The 26,097-nt window shown below is 37.3% G+C and overlaps 1 protein-coding gene across 1 annotated transcript in view; it reads left to right on the top strand.

Annotated features, from left to right (window-relative positions):
* GTF2F2 (general transcription factor IIF subunit 2) overlaps positions 1 to 26,097 on the top strand; it is a 194,930-nt gene that overhangs the window by 50,799 nt on the left and 118,034 nt on the right. The gene's annotated exons all lie outside the window — the stretch shown is intronic.

The raw sequence follows: 26,097 nt of genomic DNA on the forward strand, positions 1-26,097 counted from the left end.
GTCTTCATTACTGTGGCTTTGTAGTAGAGCTTGAAGTTGGGAAGCAAGATACCCACTGCTTTATTCTTCCTTCTTACGTTTGCTTAGGCTATTCGGGGTCTTTTGCAGTTCCATATGAATTTTTGAACTATTTATTCCAGTTTGTTGAAGAATGCTGTTGGTATTTTGTTAGGGATTGCATTGAATCTGTATATTGCTTTAGGCAGGATGGCCATTCTGACAATATTAATTCTTCCTAGCCAAGAGCATGGGATGAGTTTCCATTTGTTACTGTCCTCTTTAATTTCTCTAAGGAGTGTCTTGTAGTTTTTAGGGTATAGGTCTTTCACTTCCTTGGTTAGGTTTATTCCTAGGTATTTTATTCTTTTTGATGCCATTGTGAATGAAATTGTTTTTCTGATTTGTCTTTCTGCTTAGTGTATAGGAATGCAACAGATTTCTGTGTATTAATTTTGAATCCTGCAACTTTGCTGAATTCAGATATTAATTCTAGTAGTTTTGGAATGGAGTCTTTAGGGTTTTTTATGTGCAGTATCATGTCATCTGCAAATAGTGACAGTTTGACTTCTTTACCAATCTGGATTCCTTATATTTCTTTGTTTTGTCTGATTGCTATCACTAGGACCTCCAAGACTATGTTGTATAGCAGTGGGCAGAGTGGGCATCCGTCTTGTTCCCAGTCTTAGGTGAAAAGCTTTCAGCTTCTCCCTGTTAAGTATGATGTTGGTTGTGGGTTTGTCATATGTGGCCTTTATTATGTTGAGGCACTTGCCCTCTATACCCATTTTGTTGGGAGTTTTTATCATGAATGGATGTTGAATTTTGTTGAATGCTCTTTCAGCATCTATGGAGATGATCATGTGGTTTTTGTTGATGTGGTAGATGATGTTGATGGATTTTTGAGTGTTGTACCATCCTTGCATCCCTGAGATGAATCCCACTTGATCATGGTGTTTGATCCTCTTGATGTATGTTTGAATTCTGCTTGCTAATATTTTGTTGAGTATTTTTGCATCTACGTTCATCAGGGATATTGGTCTGTAATTTTCTTTTTTTGGCGTGTCTTTGCCTGGTTTTGGTAGTAGAGTGATGCTGACTTCATAGAATGAGTTTGGAAGTATTCCCTCCTCTTCTATTTTTTGGAAAACTATAAGGATAATGGACATTATGTCTTTTCTATATGTCTTGTAAGATTCAGTGGTGAATCCATCCAGCCCGGGGGTTTTGTTCTTGGGTAGTTTTTTGATTACCGATTCAATTTCGTTGCTGGTAATTGGTCTGTTTAGATTTTTCTGTTTCTTCCTTGGTAGTCTTGGAAGGTTGTATTTTTCTAGGACGTTGTCCATTTCTTCTAGGTTTTGCAGCTTGTCAGCATATAGATTTTCATAGTATTCTCTAATAATTCTTTGTATTTCTGTGGTGTCCGTTGTGATTTTTTCCTTTCTTATTTCTGATTCTGTTTATGTGTGGAGATTCTCTTTTTCTCTTAATAAGTCTGGCTAGGGGTTTATCTATTTTGTTCATTTTCTCAAAGAACCAGCTCTTGGTTTCATTGATTTTTTTCTATTGTTTTATTCTCAATTTTATTTATTTCTTCTCTGATCTTTATTGTGTCCATCCTTCTGCTGACTTTGAGCCTCATTTGTTCTTCTTTTTCCAATTTCGATAATTGTGACTTTAGACTATTTGGGATTTTTCTTCCTTCTTTAAATAGGCCTGGATTGCAATATACTTTCGTCTTAGAAGTCTTGGGCTTTATGCTGTTAGAAGTTGGGGCTTTATGCTGTTGTTGTCATTTGTCTCCATATGTTGCTTGACCTCTGTTTTAATTTTGTCACTGACCATTGATTATTTAGGAGCATGTTGTTAAGCCTCCATGTGTTTGTGAGCCTTTTTGTTTCTTTGTACAATTTATTTCTAGTTTTATACCTTTGTGGTCTGAGAAGTTGGTTGGTAGAATTTCAGTCTTTTTGAATTTACTGAAGCTGTTTTTGTGGCCTAGTATGTGGTGTATTCTGGAAAATGATCCATGTGCACTTGAGAAGAATGTGTATCCTGCTGCTTTTGGGTGCAGTGTTCTGTAGATGTCTGTTAGGTCCATCTGTTCTAGTGTGTTGTTCAGTGCCTCTGAGTCCTTACTTATTTTCTTTTTCATTGATCTGTCCTTTGGAGTGAGTTGTGTGTTGAAGTCTCCTAATATGAATGCATTGCATTCTATTTCCCCCTTTAAATCTGTTAGTATTTGTTTCACTTATGTCCCTGCTCCTGCATTGGGTGCATGGATGTTTGTAATGGTTATATCCTCTTGTTAAACTGCCCCCTTTCTCATTATGTCATGTCCTTTTTTATCTCTTGTTACATTCTTTGTTTTGAAGTCTATTTTGTCTGATATAAGTACTGCAACACCTGCTTTTTTCTCCCCATTGTTTGCATGAAATATCTTTTCCATCCCTTCACTTTTAGTCTGTGTATATCTTTGGGTTTGAGGTGAGTCTCTTGTAAGCAGCATGTACATGGATCTTGCTTTTTTATCCATTCTATTACTCTGTGTCTTTTGATTGGTGCATTCAGTCCATTTACATTTAGGGTGATTATCGATAGATATATACTTGTTGCCATTGCAAGCTTTGGATTTGTAGTTACCAAAGGTTCAACATTATCTTCTTTACTATCTAACAACTGTCTAACTCTCTTATTAAGCTATTATAAACACAGTCTGATGATTCTTTATTTGTCTCCATTCTTATTCTTCCTCCTCCATTCTTTATATGGTAGGTGTTTTAATCTGTACTCTTTTGTGCTTCCTTTGACTGCTTTTATGGATAGTTGATTTTATTTTTTTGGCTTTAGTTAGTATTTGGTTGGTCTGCTTTCCTTGCTGTGATTTTATTTTCTCTAGTGACATCTATTTAGTCTTAGAAGTGCTTCCATCTAGAGCAGTCCTTTTAAAATACCCTGTAGAGGTGGTTTCTGGTAGGCAAATTCTCTCAACTTTTGTGTGTCTGGTAATTGTTTAATCCCTCGATCAAATTTAAATGATAATTGTGCTGGATACAGTATTCTTCATTCAAGGCCTTCTGTTTCATTGCATTAAATATATCATGCCATTCTCTTCTGGCCTGTAAGGTTTCTGTTGAGAAGTTTGATGATAGCCTGATGGGTTTTCATTTGTAGGTAATCTTTTTTCTCTCTCTGGCTGCTTTTAATACTCTGTCCTTGTCTTTGATCTTTGCCATTTTAGTTATTATATGTCTTGGTCTTGACCTCCTTGGGTCCCTTGTGTTGGTCGATTTGTGGGCTTCCATTGTCTGAGGGACTATTTCCTTCCCTAGCTTGGGGAAGTTTTCAGCAATTATTTCTTCAAAGACACTTTCTATCCTTTTTTACTCGTCTTCTTCTGGTACCCCTATAATGCGAATACTGTTCCGCTTGGATTGGTCACACAGTTCCCTCAATATTCTTTGATTCCTAGAGATCCTTTTACTCTCTCTGCCTCAGCTTCTCTGTATTCCTGTTCTCTCATTTCTGTTCCATTAATAGTCTCTTGCACCTCCTCCAGTCTGCTCTTAAGCCCTTCTATCGATTGTTTTATTTCTCTTATCTCCCTCCTGACTTCATCCCTTAGCTCTTGCATATTTCTCTGCAGGTCCATCAATATGGTTGTGACTTTTATTTTGAATTCTTTTTCAGGAAAATTGGTTATATCTATCTCACCGGGCCCTTTCTTTGAGGTTGTCGGAGTGATTTTTGACTGGACCAGATTCTTCTGCCTTTTCATGGTGATAGAAGTGGCTGCAGGCAGGTAGCATGTGTGTCAGCTGGAAGATCAAAGTCCCTTCCTGCTGTTGGTTGCCTTTCCCTTCTCTGCTGCCTGTGCTGGTTACCCCCACCCCAGGAGCAGACTCTGGGACAATCTCCTGAGCTGCTGTGGTCAGGGCCACCCTCAGGCTAGCCTAGAGTGCTGCCGGGAGTCACAGCTGCGCCCGGTCTGTTCTCCTGTGAGAACAGCGTCCCTTCGTGCCTTCTGGACCCTGCTCCAGCTTCCGCTGCCTGTGCCAGTTACCCACACACTGGGACCAGACTCTGGGGCAATCTCCTGTGTTGCTGTGGGTGGGGCTGCCCTTGGGCTTGCCTAGAGCAGTGTGGGGAGTTTCATCCCTGCTGGGTGTGCTCTCCTGTAAGAACGGCTCCCCTTCATGCCTTCCGGACCTTGCTCCAGCTTCCACTGCCTGTCCCGGTTACCTGTGCGCTGGGAGGAGGCTCTGTGTGGTTGCTGTGGGCGGGGCCACTTTCCAGCTGCTCTGTAGCTTTGGCGGGTTGGCTGGTTTGCTGGTAGCGCCAGCTGGTGGGGACAATTGGCAGGCTGCTTATCGCTGAGAGGGGCTTCGGGGCAGCTTTACCCCCCAAGAGGTTAGGTGGCTCGAAGTTTCTCAAGATTCCCAGCCTGCTGGGCTGAGGGTGCTGGGATAATTTTGTTCAGCTGTTGAGCCTTTGTCCCTTTAAGACTTTTAAAAAGCACGCGTGCTTTTCTTTTGTCCCAGGGGAGCCGGTATGGGGACCCACTCACAGTCTCCGTCTCAGATTCTACCCTTCTGTTTCTCTAATACCCTGTAGACCATGCGATGTGTGTCTGTGCTCTGGTGCAGATTATGGCTGGTTATTTAGCAGTCCTGGGCTTCCACTCCCTCCCCGCTCTGACTCCTTTCCTCCTGCCGGTGCGCTGGGGTGGGGGGAGTGCTCGGGTCATGGCTTTGTATTTTACCCCCTTCGTGAGATGCTGAGTTCTCGCAGATGTATTTGTAGCCTGGCTGTTGTACTGTATCCTCTGGTCTGTCTTTTAGGAATAGTTGTACTTACTGTATTTTCAAAAATATATATGGTTTTGGGAGGAGATTTCTGCTGCCCTACTCATACCACCATCTTGAGCCGAAAGTCCAGTAGATGTAATTTTGATGACAGCTTTTGATGATGAAGCGACTGGGGGGGAATGCGATGTGTGAGAAGTCTAGAATGGTTTCCAAGCTCTTTTTTTGTTTATGCATCTAGATGCATGGTGAGACCTTACTGAGTTAGAAAATATTGGAGGAAATGAATAGAGTTGGAGCTGATGGCAATGCACTAATGTTTGTGCTCTATGTTTTCATTATCTTTGACCCCTCTGTAGCAGTTGATTAACTCAACAAATTGATATTTATGCCTGGTTCTTGCAGGACTTCTTTTAATTAGGCTTGGGATACTTTCATAAGCACTATCTCAGCCTTTGTGGTGCTTACATTTCAGTAAAAGGAAATAGCAACAATAGCAACAAACAATGAAGGTGATCAGTAAATTGTCACAGTCTGGGAAGTGTTAAGTTCTCTGGGGAAAATGTGGGGAGTGTGGTCAGGAGTACTAACTAGTTTGAGGGTGGGTTTTGTAGTTTTAAATCGTATGATCAGTATGGGCCCATTGAGATGGTGGGGTTTGAACAAAGTCTTCAACACACCTTCAAAAGAGTCACATGAAGGTAGTTACTCAACTAGTAGTTTTCAAGGCAGGAGGAATCCATTTTCCCTAAGATGGGAAGAAGCCTGGCATGTTCCAACAGTAATAAGTAGGTCATTGTGGGTGTAATAAATGGGCAAGGGTAAAGAGTGGAGAGGAAGAGGGTTGGTGGTGGCAGATCATAAAGGGATTTATAAACCATTGCAAGGATTTTGGATTTTACTCTGAGTGAGAGGGAGCCACTGGAGTGTTTTGAGGGAATAGAAGTTGATCTGATTTACATTTTAAGGGCTCACTGGCTGGCAGGTTGAGAAGAGACCATGAGAGCAAGGGCAGAAGCTGGAGGCTATTGCAGTAATCCAGGGGAAAGAGGACAGAGACTTGGACCAGGGTGGTAGGTACAAAGGTCTGATCTCTCATCTGAAGTCCTGTCTTTAGTTGTCTAAACAGATAGTCCACTTGGATTTCTTATCACCTGAAACTCAGAAGATATGAAATCAAATTGATTCCTCCCTTCCTTTTTTCTCCATATATCCATATTTCTGTTAGTGATACATCACTCTTCTATTCTCATGGCCATAATAATTTTTAGCCTCCTCTTACTCTCACATTCGGTCAGTTGCTGCATTTGGTCATTTCTATAGTAGAAATCACACACATACATTTCTTGATGCCTCTGAAGGCAGTCCTGAAAACTTCACCCATCTTCTTCACCCTCTTCTCTAATCTACTGGAATCCCTTATATTTTCCAGTAGCTTCCTGGCATCTGCCTCAGCTTTTCCCCTTGTTTTCCTCTGCCAGGGATTTGTTTACCTTTTACAGACATAACCATCCTTACTGCTGTAGCCTTTGTTGAATCTTCCTTCCTCTGGACTCACATGGCAGTAAGTATTTTGTATTACTCATTTTACCCTCGAATTAAATCTTGTAGGCAGGGGACTATGTCTCATGTCTCCACAGTGTCTAGTGTAGGATTGAGCAGAGTGGATGGGCTTGTTAAAGCAAATGTGTTGAAATAGTTTATTTTCTCCTAAGAATTTCTGCTACTCTAAAGATACTTTTTAGAATTGTTTTTAAGTGAGATGGCTTATGAGTGACAAAAGAATGGGTTTTCTTCCTTCAAAGTACAGAGTCTTTTTCTTATGATACTTGAGGTTCAAAATTGAATATTAAATTTCTTTGTTTCCCACACTATCTCATGCTTATTATGTCTTTATTTTGGCATACATGATTCTTTAACTTTCTCTTGGCTAATCAGAGTGTTTCAGCACTGTGTAGTGACCTGACATTTGGTTAACCACTTGTTACAAGACATATTCCCTAGATAACATACCAGCTGAGATAATTGGAAATGTGTGTGAATTTGTTTGGTGGTGGTCTGCCTTATTAACTTCCAAGCTTAAATTTGGTAATGTATGCCAAACACACATATGTCTTAGAATGTTTTGGTTGGTATTTGAAAAAAATGTGTGGCTATGGGAATGCCCTTTGAAGGTATTGAATTACTAGTCATTTTAAAAACTGAATTGATATTGTAGAATTTATAATCTTCTTTGTGTAGACTGTCCTGCAGGTATGGCAAATGAAGCATAAGTAAAGATAGTGCTTTCATTTTTAAGTTGAATTTTTGGGTGTTTATGGGAAACATTAACTTGGTGCATTTCCCCCATTTGTTGAGAATGGGATATCAGTTACAGAATTTTCAGAGGTATGAATTAATCTTTATGGATATGAATCTGTTGCTTGTTAGCATTCAGACTATAGCTGTTTTCTTCTTGATTTTTTTTCCTATCACTGCTTTTAAACATGAGCGATATTCTGTTGCCTAAATTTTCACATTATTGCATATTGCTAGTTGCTATGCAACAGGACTGTGTGAGATTTTATTTAGTCTTATCTATCATAAGCATAATTATTTTATATCAGTTTAGTACAGTTATTCTTGAACTTTTTGGTCTCCAGGCCCTTTTCATACATTACATGTTAACACCTGTTTTTGTGGGGTGGCGGGGGGGAGGAAACTATTTCTCCCCACCCCCTCAACAAAAAAATTAGTAAGAGTGGTATTTTGCAAATCTCATTAATGTCTAGTGTGTAAAAGACAAGCTGGATTCTTATCCACTTCGATTTCTGCATTCAGTCTCTAGTGATATTTTATTTTGGTTGAAGTATCTGAAGAAAATCTGACCTCTTACAAATATGTAGTTAGACAAAGGAGGAGTAATATTCCATTTTCAGATAATTGTGGATTTTTTTTGATACTACACCCAAACTCTTCAAGCGGCAGTTTCTTTAAAGTTTGTTGTAATATAGAATCTGAAAGCCTATCAGTGAACTTTTTATACTCTGTTATATTGAAGTCCACTGTTTTTATCTTGTACTTTGAATGGATCTTTTACTTAATGCATCATGCATGCATTAAGGTTTTAGAACTTCAGGCATCCATCATCTAGAGAATATTGGTTCACCAAGTTACGCAGTTCTTCCACATGCTGACACATTTCCTAATAATATTAAAGTTTACCATCAGGGGTGGGATTAAAGATGGCGGCATAAGGGATGAGACAGAAACCTCATCCCAAAACCACATATAATATGAAAATACAGCAAATACATCACATCCTGAGAGAACAACAGGAAAAAAGGCTGCAGCAGACTGTCTACACCTGGGGAAAACAGCAGACCTCAAAGCAAAGGGTAAAGTACCAAACCCATGATCCAGGGGTACCAAAGCCCTTTCTCCACCCCAGCTCACTGGAAGGAGGAAGAGAAATGGAGCGGGGAGGTGGTGGAGGCCTAGGATTGCTGAACACTCAGGCCTGGAGATCTGCTGTGGGAACACAAACCTACATTACATGGTGCTGTGGAGATAAGTAGAGTTGGAAAGCTAAGACAGGCAGAATGCTTGGAGATGCTGAGATTCCAGATGCTTGTGGAAAACAGGGATCCACATCCGGCCGCTCTGGGACAAAAGAAAGGTGGGCAGTCTGAGAGACTTCCTAACAGTGAGAGGGATGCTAAAGGGGCAAAGATTATACAGAGCTTGCTGCTCAGGAGAAAGGACAAGTAGACAAAATTATCCGGGTGCTTCAGGTGCTCCATCCTCCTGGCTGGTTAGGCAGCTCAAAGACCCGCACCGCAATATGCAACCTGCTGCGCCTTCCTCTGGAACGGCACCAGCTCACAAACCAGCTGCCCCCGCCATTGCACCAGGCCAGCCGGAGGGCAACCCCATCTACGGCAGCTACCAGTGCAAAGCATAGAGGCTGCTACCTGCGCGCTCGGCCCACTGGCCCTAGCAGTGGAGGCAGGCACTGCTGCTGAGAAGCAGGAAAGACCTCTTTCCTCTGGACAGGCACCAGCATCGCTTGCCTACAACCCCTACCATCACTCTAGGGGCTGAGCAGCTCCAGAGAGTAGAGCTTCTGGGCACTGGAGGGTGCCACATACAAATATGAAATGTCAAAGGAACCTGGTTCAAATCAAATCCCACAAACACCAGAAAGAGGGCCAAGTGAAACTCAACTCATCAATCTTCCTGAAAGAGATTTCAAAATAAAAATCATAAACATGCTCATGGGGCTACAGAAGAATATTCAAGAACTCAGGGAGGAATTCAGGAATGAGATACAAATGTTGAAGAATACAGTTTCTGAAATAACACATACAGTGGAGGGATTTAAAAGCAGATTAGATGAAGTAGAGGAGACAGTAAATGAAATAGAAATTAGAGAACAGGAATACAAAAAAACTTGGCACGAAGAAAAAAAAGGATCTCTATGAATAAAGGAATAATAAGAAAACTGGGTGACCAATCTAAACAGAACAATACTCACATTATAGGGGTACCAGAAGGAGAAAAGTAAAAAAGGGATAGAAAGTGTCTTTGAGGAGGTAATTGCTGAAAACTTCCTTAATCTGAAGAAGGAGATAGTCTCTCAGGCCATGGAAGTGCACAGATCTCCCAACACAAGGGACCCAAGGAAGACAACATCAAGAAATATAATAATTAAAATGGCAGAGATCAAAGATAAGGACAGAGTATAAAAAAGATCACATACAAAGGAAAACCCATCAGGCTATCGTCAGACTTCTCAATGGAAACCTTACAGGCTGGAAGGGAGTGGCATGATATATTTAATGCAATGAAGCAGAAGGGCCTTGAACCAAGAATACTCTATCTGGCAAGATTATCATTTAAATTTTTTGAAGTAGGGATTAAACAATTCCCAGATAAGCAAAATATGAGAGAATTTACCTCCCACAAGCCATCTCTAGAGTGTATTTTGGAGGGACTGCTATATATGGAAGTGTTCCTAAGGCTAAATAAAACCATAGCAAATAAAGCCATAGTAAAGAAAGTAGACCACTTAATTACTAAGAAGATGCAAAATCAAATCAGCTACCCCCAAAGTCAGTCAAGGAATAGACAGAGTATAGAATATGATACCTAATATATAAAGAATGGAAGAGGAAGAAAAAGGAGGGGGAAAAAAAGAACCTTTAGATTGTGTTTGTAATAGCATACTATGTGAGTTAAGTTAGACTGTTAGATAGTAAAGAAGTTACCCTTTAACCTTTGGTAACCATGGATCTAAAGCCTGTAATGGCAATAAGTACATACCTATCAATAATCACCCTAAGTGTAAATGGTCTGAATACACCAATCAAAAGACATGGAGTCACTGAATGGATAAAAAAACAAGACCCATCTATATGCTGCCTACAAGAGACTCGCTTGAAACCCAAAGACATATACAGACTGTAAGTGAAGGGATGTTAAAAGATATTTCATGCAACTAATAGGGAGAAAAAAGCAGGTGTTGCAGTACTTGTATCAGACAAAATAAACTTCAAAACAAAGAAAGTCACAAGAGACAAAGAATGACATTACATAATGATAAAGGGGGCAGTCCAACAAGAGGACACAACCATTATACATATCCATGCACCCAACACAGGAGCAACTACATATGTGAAACAAATACTAACAGAATTAAAGGGAGAAATAGAATGCAGTGCATTCATTTTAGGAGAGTTCAACACACCACTCATTCCAAAGGACAAATCAACCAGACAGAATATAAGTAAGCAGACAAAGGCATTAAACAACCAATTAGAACAGATGGACCTAGGAGACATCTACAGAACACTCCACCCAAATGCAGCAGGATACACTGTCTTCTCAAGTACACATGGAACATTTTCAAGAATTGATCATATGCTAGGCCACAAAAGAGCCTCGGTAAATTCAAAAAGATTGAAAATGTACCAATTAGCTTCTTGGACCACAAAGGTGTGAAACTAGAAATAAATTATGCAAAGAAAACAGAAAAGCCCACAAACACATGGAGGCTTAACAACATGTGCCTAAATAATCAATGGATTGATGACCAAATAAAAACAGACATCAATCAATATATGGAGACAAATGACAACAATAACTCAACACTGCAAAATCTATAGGATGCAACCAAGGCTGTGCTAAGAGGAAAGTATATTGCAATACAGGCCAACCTCAGGAAAGAAGAACAATCCCATATGAACAGTCTAAATTCACAATTAATGAAACTAGAGAAAGAAAGGTGGCATAAAGTCAGGAGAAGGGGTCACACAATAAAGATCAGAGCAGAAATAAATAAAATTGAGAAGAATAAAACAATAGAAAGACTCAGTGAAAGCAGGAGCTGGTTCTTTTTTTTAAACAGTGATTGAGAGGTGGTAAAGAACAGTTTGATACCACTCCCTTGATTTGTGGTGGCCCCAGAAATTTTACCCCCTATTGCTTTTGCACCATCAGTGAAAATAACATAGTGAAAAAGGCAGTTGAATAATTTTAATGAAATAGTTTTTACCTTGGTGATATCCAGATGATCTTGAGTAATCCTCTTTCCCCAGGGATCCACAGACCATACTCTGAGAAATGCTGGTTTAGTGTGTTGTAATAAGAAAAGATCACAGTTTCCATTTTGAGATGTGTTGTGATGTGTTGAAAGCATTTTATTGGCTGTAGCCTCACAGAGACACCTCCCCCCTCCAGTGTTTCTAAGGGGAGCATCATTCACAGCAGTGGACTGCACACCTGTTTCAGTATTTCTTATTGGTATGAAGAGGACAGTACTAGACTTGAACCTCCATTAAACTACTATTTAAAGTATTACTACACTTACATGTTGGTGTGTAATTTAATTCCCTTCCCATGTCCTATTTAATTATCCCTGCAATTCCAAGAGGGGATTAAATTAAATCTTCATTATGTGGGTGAGAGAACAAAAGCTCTGCGAGAATATGTGACCAACCCCTCTCTGTTTCTTCATATTTAGAAATATTTTAAGAACAATCTCTTCTTTAAGTAGTAACAGAAATGTTGCTATGTCTACCGGGGTAAATGCCTGCTTCCTGAGCTCTGAGGAATTCTTTGGCAATTCCACATGGTCTCTTGCCTCCCTGCACTTCACATGGCAGCCATCTCTAAGTCCCACCCACCATAGCAACCACACTGGGCTTTCCAGCTCTCCCAGTGGGTGGATTATGTGCAAAGACCCCGTGGAAGCAGCAAAATGGCTCTTTTTTGCTTGCTCGGAATAACAGCCATACTACCGAACATTTGGAATCATACCAGTTTGTGGCAGTCTTATACTCCTGAGGAAGAACAAACTGAAACAAGTGTATGACTTAATGTCTCGTAGGTTTCCTGAACTGCCACCAAGGTTTGTGGCTGACTACAGGGTTCAGCTTTGAAATTTACTGCCAACTGCCTGAGCCATGTCTACTTTCTGAAAAATTAAACCTAATAGAAAATGCTCCTTTATTCAGTGACAGGAAAGAGAGTAAAAGGCATGTTTATGTTCTTCATATTCAGGTATTCATGCTTAAATACACAGTTAGTATATACTGTAACTTTAATAATCCAGGATGAGGGTGAGGAAGAGGAAAAAAAATGGAGTGTAAGGCTAACATTAAGGTTTGGAATCACAGGTTAAATTCATGAAAGCTATTACTTACTCCAGTTTTTAAATAATGAAATTTTCCAAGTCTATAGAAAAGTATAAAGAATAGTAAAGTCTGCACCTAACAACTCTTATTTTTAACTGTTGATGTTTGCTGTATTTTTTTAAGGAAACAAAACATTTTAGATCCAGTTGACATTCCATTATTCCTTTTCCTGATCCTCCCCCCACCTCCCTTTCTAAAGGTAACCATTGTTAGGGTGTGTTATTGTGACTCATTGTGATGAGTCTGCAGTCGCCCACAGGAAATATGTACAGTTTAATGGGAGAAAACCAACAAAGTCCTTTAGAAATGATTTAAGCAGTGAATTCCAGATATCTAGCAGTTACCAGTTTTATGCTTAAATCAAATAGAGATTTTTCAATGTATATTTTGACAAGCCTTTTTGTTCGTTTCTTCTATTTCTTTAGTGTATGAAGTTTTAAAAACTTCCTGGAGTTTTAATATAAATTACATGATCAAAAATAATTATTAATGAAAAACTTAAAAATTCAAAAACTCATGTTTTCTGGTAAGAAATACCAGTTGATCAGTGAAGAGTATAAAGATTAAAAAAGGTATTTGAATTGTTTTAGCCTTGCCATCCAGGCATTTTTATTTTGGTAATGTAATCTCTTCTGTACCTGTTTTATAATAACCACACTGACAGTGCTTTGAATATGAATTAGATATTTATAGTATTACTCTTCAGAAGAACTGATCTGTAATTTATGTAAGGAATATGGACACATTTGGTTTTTTTTTGTAAGTTTTAGTCATTGCTCTGAATTTATTAAAATTACCTAAACTTCCTGTTAAGTACTTATGATTCCACCCAAATTTTATTGCCTAAAATTTACTGAAGTTTAATTTGTGGTTTCTATTAAAGCAATAACTTTATTTTGGACCTCTGTTTTCTGTATACCCTTGTTTGTGATTTTTGTGGAGAATGTCAGAAAACATCAAGTTTTTACCTTTATTAAATGTTGTTTTTAGCCTGTTCCTAAAAATCTGTGATGCTCAGCTTTTGGAGTCAAACATGCCCATTTCCTGTTTTATAAAACAGTTGAAAAGAGCTTAGGAAGTTTTCATCGTATCTGGAGAGAATGACAGGCTATACAAATACATTTCTGTTTTTTCCTTTTGATTTTGTATAGCTTGCAAATTACAAAATTGGTTCTTTGTTTTGATTCATGTGTACTTATCATCTTAAGACAAACCAGTCTTCTTTTCAGCGCAAGCACAGCTTAGTAAACTTAATTTTATAGTATAAATTACTTGAGGCATTAAAACCAAGTCATTGAAACCGTTTTAATTTTAAGATATTTTAATTTCTAAAAATTAATTTTTGGCCTTTTCAAATACCTTATTTCTTTCTTTTCAACCTCGTTCAAGGTTTTTGTTGCACACAGATATGTTCTCTTCTCTAGTTTTTTGAGTATAAGTGTATTTTTATATCAAAATTTAAAATGGAGAAAATGCCATGTGGCTGCTTTTTCTTTCTCTGCAACATAGTTTCTCATTGTAGAAAGAGAAGACATGTTACTTGGGTGGCTTTATACTTGAATTGCTTGAAAGTATATTCTCTTGATATGGTGATAGTGCTAACACAGTAATTCCCTATAGAAAAAAGAATCTAAGACTTTAAAATTGGTTTATTACTTTAAAAATAAATATATGCTTTTTTATTTTAAAAAGCACCCACAGAATATGGAACACTTACATGTAAAAAAGTAGCAGCCCCTGTCCCACAGCCTCACTAGTGTCACTTTCAGGGCACCTAAGGCTGACAAAACAGTTATGAGACAACAAGCTGTATCAGAACAGAATTGAAAAGGCTACCAAAATGAATTTGAAGTCTACACCTGAGCTATATTCTTGATTTTACATTGGCTATGAAACAAAGTGCTGTGTATCATTTTGCACTCTTGTAACTTTTGATTTGGAATATTTGAAGGAACTTTTTATTATGGCATGTAAATTTACAACATTTATATCTTAACATTAGCAGTGATAGCAGAAATAGGTAACCTATTGCACATTTATTTTGTTCTCTGTGGGAGCATTTTACATGAATTAATTCATTTCATGCAACAAGCCTGTCAAGTAGGTGCCATTGTTGTTATTTTATGATGAGAGAAATGGTGTTTACATAGGACAGATCATGTCCACCTTCATGCACCTTGTAAGCCTGTGCCCTTAATCATCATACTAGGGGTTTTCAGAGAGGATGCAAGATCAATCTGGGGAGTAAAAGGCAGCATTTTTTAAAAAAAAGACAAATACAATGGAAAAATTTAACTTTTTATTTTGGGCCCTTTCAAACAAACTAGGGTATAATAATATAACAAAGCCTATTAACCCCTATCCAGCTTTAGGGATTTATGGTAGATTTTTTAACATGCTATCAATGATTGAGAGCAACTTGCTTTTGTAAAAAGATATGATTTCATTTTATTCACATATATTTGCATCCCTCACCCAATATTGCGTGGTTAAATTTTATCTCCCAAAGTTCTATGTAACATGTGCACGTGCTCACATGCGTGAACATTTCTCTCTCTCTCTCTTTCTCTCTCTCTCTCTCTCTCTCTCTCTCTCATATATATCACTATATATGAAATCACTTTGATTTCATTAAAGTGATATATACCTTCAGTTATTATAAACCTCAATTCCTTCATAAATTCCCTACCGGGTTTACCTTGCAGAAACAAAAATTATTTGTCTGATCATTGTCTGCAGATTATGAATATATTTTTAACCTGCCACTTTCTAAGTGTACATTTATATTTACATATTATCTAATGCAGTGGTTCCCACCTGGGGCAACTTTGGCATCATCTGGAGACATTTCTGATTGTCACAGCTGGGTGTGTGTTCCTGGCACCTACTGATCAGGGATGCCACTAATACTGTGCATAGTGCAACCAGCCCCTCACAACAAAGAATTATCCACCTCACAATGTCAGTAGGGCCCAGGATGAGAAACCCTGGTCTAGAGAGAAGCTGTATTTTTAGTGGACAGTCTATTTGATATAACTACTGATGCTATTAAAATTACAAAATAGTCTTTTGTAGGAGCCAACAGGAGTGACCTGACCCAGTTTACCTCCCCAATACTTGTTTTTGTTCTCCTCCACTCCTCTTCTTCCTTCTGCCTTTTTTCTTCTCTCTTTTTGTTTATCAGAAGAAATTTGTTGCTTTTCAGACACTGCTCTTGAGGTCTTGTCTTTGTGTTGATTTTTTAAAATACATCTTCTCTTAAGTACCCTATTTTCTACTAGCCATTGTCCAGACTACTCCTTTAAAACATGTTTGCTGTGATCATAAAAGCACATTTTTCTTATCTATACAAGTCCTGATCAAAGAAAATTCTTAGAGCAATAAATAAGGTGTTTTAAACATGACTCTTTACTGCTTTTGAACAAATTCTCACATTTGGAAAGATATGTATTCTGTGCTTCTACCTTACCCACTTCAATTCAAACTTGATTTCTTTAATTTTAAGCTTAAAGATTCATATGTAGTAAAGAGAAAAAGGCAACATAAAAATTGAAATATGGCCAATATATCACCTATATATTAATAGAGAAGAATTATTTATAGGGCTTTTCATGATAAATAGAAGCACCAGGAAAGAAAAATAAACTTTATATTCTTTGCAATCTCTTTTTCTAAAACTTTTCACTGTGGAAAAATTTGAAACATATACAGAAGTAAGGACATAATATAGTGAACTTCACCTCTCATTCATCTTGAAATTATCAACATGTGGTCAGTCTTGTTTCAGCTATACCTCAGCCAGTGCCCTTTGTATCTCAAAGGACTATTTTGTAGAAAATCTCACAGCATATCATTCCATCCTTAAATTCTTGAGCCCATGTCTCCATAGAATTTCATTTTTAAAAATACATAACCACAATGTCATTATGACACCAAACAAAATAAACAATAATTTAGATTTAGCTAGTGGGAGCTACTTAATGCACAAATTCTAGTGTTTCTAGATTTTTTTTTTCTCTTTAAATATGTTCTGCTTTCTGATTTATGGCCTGACTCTTATCTGAATTCACAGTGGCTTACAATTGTACAGCTTACAATATCCATTTGTAAAGGTACCACTGGAGAAAATACAGTTCATTAAGTCATTCATGTTACTATGAAGGCATGAAGCAGTCTTTCTGTAGAACTGTTTGAGGAATTTGGCTGATAAAGAAGTGACAGAAAAGAAAATCATTGCTAGAGCTGTACTGAGGCACTGATGTCAAACTTATGACAGTGCTGGCAGGGAAATATTTAATTTGTTTACTGAATGTAATGGATTATTTTCAGATTGTATAAAGCTAACAGGTATATTTAGAAAGAAGAAATTCTTGTCAATGCAATATGACCAAACTCTAAGGAATAGAAGTCTTTTAAAGTAAAAGTTAACAATAAAATAAAAGCAGGTAGAATAAGAATTTATATGATGAGTGAAATAAAAAGTATTATTTAATATAATAAATATGGATAAGAAATATATCAGTATAAACAGTAGGAGCATTTATATAATTTGTATACAGACCTCAATTAAAAATATTAATTTCGTGGGAAGTTAAATTGGTTAGGAAGAACAGAAAAACAGATTTCACCTAGGTTGAATTTAAGTTTAAATCTCTTGAAAGGTCAATTTACATGTCTTAAAGCAAACTAATTTTGTAAACATTTTTAAGTTCTGAGATAAAACCTCATTCTTCCCAACTGTTAGAAATAGACAGCTGTGGCCTGGCCAGGGCAAAACACTGATAGAGAGCCACATGCTCTGAAAGACTGCTCTGTTTGAAAAGAGATTCTGCTAAAGGTCTTTTTTTTTTTTTTTTCCAAAGAACTCTTTGTATGTGTATCAGTGCACAGTTTCTTGCTTATGCTGTATCATTAGTTATCCAAAGGAAGAAGGGAGAAAAAACCCTACAGACACATACTATTTTCACATGTTTTTCTCTTCCTTCTAAAAGAGCCTTTCTTGAGAACATTTTATAGTTAGAAGTGTGGTCTTCTCACCTAGCCGCCTCTGCTCATAGAGGGGGGGAAAAAAGCACACTACCCTGAGTTGTTTGTAGCTTTGGTTTCTTTTATATAACCAGGCAAAATGTGACAACTATGAGGATTTGGCAGGTTTTTTTCCTTACTGTGTAACTTGCTATGTACCGTAGTTAAAAGTTTTCTTGAGAGGAACACCTATACTGTGGCATAGGAAAATGTCTGGTGATTAGAGCAGTTCTCAGCCCTTTTTTCTGCAGCTTCTAGGTGAAGGGTGATTTTTCTTACAATGCCAGGTTGGGGACACCTCCTGTTGATTTTGGACTGTAGCATAAATGCCAAGGATGCTCTCAGTGCCTGTTCATAGTCTTTCAGCCCTTGCCATTTCCGTGTACACTGGACATCTTTGTCTCTCCCTGAAAGCTTTCAGTGCTGCCAGCTATTCTACCTGCCTGGAGGGCGTGTCAGATATGCCTCTCTCAGAGTAGCTGTCAGCTAGTATTGGACAGGAGCTGATGGCTAAATACCCAGCTCCCTCAGGGGGATAACTCCAGGCACATACTACACTGTCTTCCAGAGTTCTGCAGCAGGATTAAGCAACAGTTTTCCATACGCAGCTGGTATGATTATCTAGACTCATCTCTTTATTGACTTCTTTCCTGTTCCTGTCTTCTGTGTTTTCCCCCAATCCTGTTTCAGTGTTCCCTGAGATCGCTTCACAAATAGGCTACCTGAACCTTAGAAATCTTGTCTCAGAGTTGGCCTCTGGAGGAATCCAAAGCAAAGTAGAGAGAGAAGTTCTACCTTTACTCAGGAAGTGAAAATGATTTCTTTATAGGGATAAACCTGACACAGCCCACCGACCTTTAAAAAAAATCATGGGCCAAATGTGGTATTATACTCCCTATTAAATTACTTAATGCCATACTTCACAACTGGTTGTATGTACTCATACTAGTAATTTTGTGAGAGCACTGATTGTGTTCTTTGAATCTCAGTCTTCTCTTTCCGAGTGTGCATTAAAATGATTTTACACCCTAATGTGATTACTGGGGATATTGCACATAAAGCATACTTTAATAGACCCAAATATCCTAAGACTGAAGTTCTGGAAGATTTTAAATAGGAAGCCAAGATGTAGTCTTAGAGCTCACCAGTGTTTTTCATGACTGTGTCACTGCAAACATTGCTTTCTCTACTTTAATGGCGGTCTGTTTCTGCCGTTGTCCCAGCCATCTGCCTGTTAGCATCTGACTAACCAGTCATCTTCCTTTCCTGTGTCTGCTCCCACCCAGTATGGCTGACCGTGCCACTGCTGCCTTTATTGGGCTTTCATTACAATCTCCCTGTGGTCCCATTGGTACATAGCCTCTTCATCCCCACCTTGCCCTTCATCTGGACTATGCCATTCCTCCATGAACTGTTTGTTGTTAATGATCTCAAAAAAGTTCTCAAATACCACCTCTGATCCATTTTCTAACTGCAGCCCCTAGTCTTTTCATATATGCAGATTCTCTATACTCTCTAGCTTTTTGAAACAGCTTCTTCAGAACCACAGAACTTTTCCATTAGAATATATTTACTCAGGAAGACAGTTGCAAGGAGAAAATTATTCTGTGTATGCAGTACCTCATTAGCTGAAAAAACTGCCATTTGTTAGAAACAATTGCATTTCAAGATTCAAATTCATGAAAAGTAGTTCAAATAAATTAACTGCATCACTGATTCAACTGACATCACCTTCTGTAGAAGCCTTCATTTGCTTCTAAGTCTTATAAGAAAAATATATTAAAAGATGTTAAATGAGAGAAAGAAAAATTAATTGGCTCTTATATAATGATAAACTTACCAGATGGTCTCTCACAAAGATAACCATAATCTTTTCCTATTAAAAAAGAAGAAAGGAAAAACATATATTTAAAATGCTGGAACCACGACTCTGGTTTGCTTGTTCTTAACATGTTAGTCCTTAAGTTTTATATTTCTAATATTACATTATTTCTAAATAATACTGGTTGTTTTCACTCTAAGACTTAGCTTGAACATTAAAAAAACTATTAGGAAGGAAGCAAAGTTATGCAGGATATGTGAGAGATTAGTATAGAAAATTCAGTATTGAATCCATGAATTCTTAATCAGAGCTCAGCTACCTGTTCTATATTTTGATCTGAGTAATGGCTACATGGATGTGTTCTCTTTGTGAAAATTCATCAAAGCTATAAATTTGGGATTTGTGTACTTTCTGGATTATAGGTTTTTTTCAAAAAAAAACTTTACTAATAAAGAAAGCAAAGCATCTCAAAGACGGAATGGCGCTACTAGAATACAGATTTGGAGAAAGGAGGGGAGAAGAGAAGTCATATTTAATGCCTGGAATTTGTCAGACTTCATTATTTAATTCCAGAGGTGTTCATTTTGGGATTGAGGGTGGGGAGAGATTACCGTGTTCTCATAAGAAACTAACTCAATGTCATTTGGAAGTTAATTGTTATGCAGCTATAAATATTTTATATACATTACTGTTTCATCTTTTATTGCTCACACAGAGGAATGAGGAATGTTTTGATCATTTTGGGGAATAGCATGTTTCAAAAGACAGCTATTAAATTTTTTACTCTGGCAGACAAGTTCCTCATTCACTGATAGTGACTATTTTTCAGTATTCTCTCCCATGATTTTTGCTCAGCCAATACACAATATTTCTCATTTGAATATTCATCATTCTGAAATTTAATTTGCTTAAATAAGTTTGTGAAAGATTTCTATATTTATGATCATTACCTCATGCAGTTACTCTTCAGTGGAAAGAATTAGCTTTGACAGTGTTTATAATTCTGTTTAAGGTCCTTTCAGTTGTATTAACTATTAGCCCTCCTTTGCAGCCAGGTTTTAGTTGTCTTCATTGATATATTGTCTAATTGACTGTGTAGATTGTTATGTGGGTAGAGTGATGTTTTATAAATAGTAAGAAACAAATTTCATCTGCTTTAGATCTGATCAGATGATACATATTTGATACAAGCTGGTTAAGAACTTTCAACTTAAATCTGACCTAATTTTGAAGGATACTTCAGTGCTTTATAAACTGATTATAAAATCAGATTTTATTTGAAAATCAATTGTTATACCTTTTCTATAGAACCATAGATATCTTTGTAAAACTGATTTTGTAACATTTTTAAATAGTTCTTTGTCTGGAATTTTGGTGTTAAGGATATACTTTTAATTTTTTTAATGGGAAATTTCAAACATAGTAGAGAGAATAGTATATGAATCTCCATATACCTGTTATTCAGCTTGAAAATTAATAATGAAGTGCCAATTGTTTTAAATTTGCATATCCCTTTCCTACCTCCCTTATCTGAAAGCAGATCCCAGGTATGTCACTTGATCTGTGCTTACATTAGTATGGTCTTCATATCCTACTCCCTCTTTAGAGACTGCTTATCCCCCTATTTTAAAAAATAATAAACATAAATAATAAATAGCTCCAAAATGGAAACTGTCTCTTTCTGCTTAAACACACTACTGAGCTTCAATTTTTCACAATTCCCTATTTCATCTATAAGTAAACTTGATGGTATTTAGTGGTCTTAAAAATGGAAAGGAGTATATGCATTAAATTGCCTTTAATTTATGTAACATCTTTATTGAAATATAATTCACATTGCATAAGGTAGTTCACCCACTTAAAGTGTATAATTTAGTGGTTTTTAGTATACTCACAGAGAAGTGCACCTATCAGCACAATCTTTTTTTATCACATCAAAAAGAAATCCCAGATAGGCCTGGAAATAGATGGCAGAGTCAGAAGGCAAGCGGAAACCTCCTCCCAAAAACACAACTAAGCCTGAAAATGACCTGAAGACTGCAAAACTGACTATCTACAACTGTGGAAGAAGAAAAGACATTACACAAAAGGGTAAAGTGGCAAAGCCAAGATCTAACAGGACCCAAACCCTCCCTCCACCCCAGCCCACATCTGGGAGAAAGAGGAACAGACCAGGGAGGTGGTAGGAGCCCAGGATCACTGAACACCTGGCCCTGTCGATCTGCTCCAAGTGTATCAGCCTGCATTACATTGCTGCTGGCCAAGCAGAGGGTGGCTCCATCCACAGCAACAACAGCAGAGACTTCTGATCACAGAGGTGTGGCCAAAGCAAACAAACTACCTGAAATCAGACCAGTATAAGCCAGACAGAAGGGCACTGCACCCACTACATGCTAACAACTGGGGCTCCTGCTCTTGTAAGTAAAGTGTCTTGAGCTTCTGGGTTGCTTCTCTGTAAAGCTGTTTCTCCATAAGAAGAAAACAGAAACACTAAAAAAATGAGGCAGAGGAATATGTTCCAAGCAAAACTGTTAAGACAAACACCAGAAAGAGGGCTGAATGAAACTGAAATCACCAATCTTCATGATAAAGACTTCAAAGTAAAAGTCATAAACATGCTCATGGATCTACAGAAAAATATTCAAGATACCAGAGAGGACCTCAACAAAAAGAAGACCTGCAAAGTAGCCACTCAGAGCTGAAGAATACAGTGTCTGAAATGAAACATACAATAGAGTGATTTAATAACAGACTTACACAGATTGAAGAAGTTGTAAATGATATGGAAATTAGGGAACAAGAAAACAATCAAGCCATAAAACAGAAATAAGAATCTCCAGAAATTAAAGAATAATAAGAGAGCTGTGTGACCAATCCAAGTGGAACAATATTTGCATAATGAGGTACCAGAAGGAGAAGAGAGAGACAAAGGGATAGAAAGTCTCTTTGAGTAAGTAATTGTTGAAAACTTCCAGTCTGGGGAAGAAAATAGACACCTCGGTCCTTGAAGCACAGAGATACCCTAACAAAAGAAAGACCAGGAGGGCAACACCAAGACATATAATAATTAAAATGTCAGAGGTCAAGGATAATCAGAGAATATTGAAAGCAGCCAGAGAGAGAAAAAAAGATTATTTATATGGGAAACCCCATCTTGCCATCAGCAGAAACTCCACAGGCCAGAAGGTAGTGGCATGATATATTTAATGTAATGAAACAGAAGGACCTCCAACCAAGAACACTCTACCCGACAAGATAATCATTTAAATTTGAAGAATGGATTAAACAGTTTTCAAATGAGCAAAATTTGAAGGACTTCATCACCACTAAGCTAGCCCTACAGGATGTATTAAAGGGACTGCTATAGATGGAAATGTTCCTAAGGCTCAGTAGCTTTCACCAGTGAAAGTAAACCCACAGTAAAGGTAGTAGACTAATTAATTACCAAGTATGAAATTAAATCAACTCACAAAACTATTCAGGATATACACAAGAAGTGCAGAATATGACACCTAATACATAAAGTATGGAGGAGAAGGAAGAGGAAGAAGGGGGGGAAAAGTGCCTCTAGATTGTGTTTGAAATAGAGTAATCAGCAATTTAAGATAGAGTGTTAAATAGTAAGGAAGCTGTACTTGAACCTTTGGTAACCACAAAACTAAAGCCTGCAATAGATACACATAAAAAATAAAGAAAAATCCAATCACAGCACTGAAGAAATCCATCAAATAACAAGAGTATAAGAGAAAAAAGGAACACAGAGGAGATATAAAAACAACCAGAATTAATTAATAAAATGGCAATAAGTACATATCTATCAATAACACCTTAAATGTGAATGGACTGAGTATACCCATCAAAAGACATAGAGTGGCAGAATGGATAAGGAAACAAGATCCATTTATGTGCTGCCTACAAGAGACTCATTTCACACCCAAAGATATATGCGGACTAAAAGGGAAGGGATGGAAAAAGATATTTCATGCAAATAATAGGGAGAAAAAAGCAGGAGTAGCAGTACTTACATCAGACAAAATAGACTTCAAAACAAAGAAAGTAACAAGATAAGAAGGACATTACATAATGATAAAGGGGTCAGTCCAACAAGAGGATATAACCATTATAAATATCTATGCACCCAATACAGGGGCACCTAAATATGTAAAGCAAATACTAACAGAAGTAAAGGGGAAATAGACTGCAGCACATTCATTTCAGGAGACTTTAACACACCAGTCACATTGATAGGTCAACCAGACAGAAACTAGTAAGGAAACAGAGGCACTGAACAATACAGTAGATCAGGTTGACTTAATAGATATCTATAGAACATTGGATTCAAAAGCAGCAGGGTACACATTCTTCTCAAGTGTTACATGAAACATTTTCCAGAATAGATACATTATAAGCCACAAAAAAAGTTTCAATAAATTCAAAAGGATTGAAATTTTATCAGCCACCTTTCAGACCACTGTGATATGAAACTAGAAATAAAGTACACAAAGAAAACAAAAATGTCTACAAACATATGGAGGCTAAACAACATGCTTCTAAATAATCAGTGGATCAATGACCAAATTAAAACAAAAATCAAGCAATACACAGAGACAAATGAGAACAACTCAACAGCCCAAAACCTGTGGGATGCAGCAAAGGCAGTTCTAAGAGGAATATACATAGCAATACAGTTTTGCCTCAAAAAACAAGAACAATCCCAAATAAACAGTCTAAACTCACAATTAAGAAACTAGAAAAAGAAGAACAAATGAAGCCCAGTGTTAGTAAATGGAGGGACATAATAAAGATCAGAGCAGAAATAAATAAGATAGAGATGAATAAAATAGTAGAATCTATGAAACCAGAGCTGTTTCTTTGAGAAAAAAATAAAATGGGTAATCCCTTAGCCAGACTCATGAAGAAAAAAAGAGTGTACAAACATAAACATAATGATAAATGAAGAAAGAGTGATCACAATGGACACCACATAACTGCAAAGAAGTATTAGAGTGTACTATGAAAAAGTATATGCCAATACATTTGACAACCTAGAAGAAATGGACAATGTTCTAGAAAAATAAAACCTTCCAAGACTGACCCAGGAAGAAACAGAAAATCTGAAGTTACCAGCAATGAAATCGAATTGGTAATCAAAAAAGCTTCCTAAAAACAAAATTCCTGTCCCAGGTGGCTTCACAGCTGAATTTTATCAGACATTTAAAGAAGAACTAATACTCATCCTTCTTAAAGTATTACAAAAAGTAGAAGAGGAGGGAATACTTCCAAACTCATTTTATGAGGCCAGCATCACTCTATACCAAAATCAGACAAAGGCACCACAAAAAATCCCCGAAACTATAGACCAATATCCCTGATGAACATAGATGCAAAAATCCTCAACAAAATATTAGCAAACTGAATTCAAAAATACATTAAACATCCATCATGACCAAGTAGGCTTTATTCCAGGGATGCAAGGATGGTACAATATTCATAAATCAATCAATATCATAAATCACATCAACAAAAGGGACAAAAATCACATGTTCATCTCAATAGATGCTGAAAAAGCATTTGATAAAATTCAACATCCATTCATTATAAAAACTCTCAACAAAGTGGGTATAGAGGGTACATACCTCAACATAATAAAGGCCATATATGACAAACCCACAGCCAACATCATACTTAATAGCAAAAAACTGAAAGCTTTTCCTCTAAGATTGGGAACAAGACAAGGATGCCCATTCTCAGCACTTTTATTCAACATAGTACTGGAAATTCTAGCCACAGCAAACAGACAACAAGAAGAAGGAAAACGCATCCAGATTGATAAGGAAGAAGTTAAACTCACTATTTGCAAATGACATGATACTGTATATGGTAAACCCTAAAGACTCCACCAAAAAACTATTAGAACTAATAACTGAATTCAGCAAAGTTGCAAGATACAAAATTAATACACAAAAACCGTCACACTCCTATATATTAACAACGAACTGGCAGAATGAAATCAGGAAAACAATTCCATTTACAATTGCATCAGAAAGAATAATGTATCTAGTAATAAACCTACCCAAGGAGGTGAAAGATCTTCACTCTGAAAACTGTAAGACACTCATGAGAGAAATTAAAGAAGACACAAACAAATTGAAATCTATCCCATGCTCATGGATAGGAAGAATTATTTCTGTCCAAATGACCATCCTGCCCAATGCAACTTACAGATTTAATGCAATCTCTGTCAAAATACTAACAGCATTCTTTAATGAACTAGAGCAAATAGTTCTAAAATTCATATGGAACCACAAAATACCCCAAATAGCCAAAGCAATCCTGAGAAGGAAGAACAAAGCTGAGGGGGATTACACTCCCCAACTTCAAATTCTACTACAAGACCACAGTAATCAAAACAGTTTGGTACTGGCACAAGAACAGGCCCACAGTTCAATCGAACAGAATAGAGAGCCCAGATGTAAACCCAAGCATAGATGGCCAATGAATATACAATAAAGGAGCCACGAATATACAATAGTGGAAAGACAGCCTCTTCAATAACTGGTGTTGGCAAAAACCGGACAACTACATTTAAGAGAATGAAACTAGATTATTGTCTAGCTCCATACACAGAAGTAAACTTGAAATAGATGAAAGACCTAAATGTAAGTCATGAAACTATAAAACGCTTAGATGAACACATAGCCAAAAATCTCTTGAATATAAACATGAGCAACTTTTCCCTGGACACATCTGCTCAAGCAAGGGAAACAAA

This window comes from Manis javanica, chromosome 9 (assembly GCF_040802235.1).
Source record: "Manis javanica isolate MJ-LG chromosome 9, MJ_LKY, whole genome shotgun sequence".
Taxonomy (NCBI): domain Eukaryota; kingdom Metazoa; phylum Chordata; class Mammalia; order Pholidota; family Manidae; genus Manis; species Manis javanica.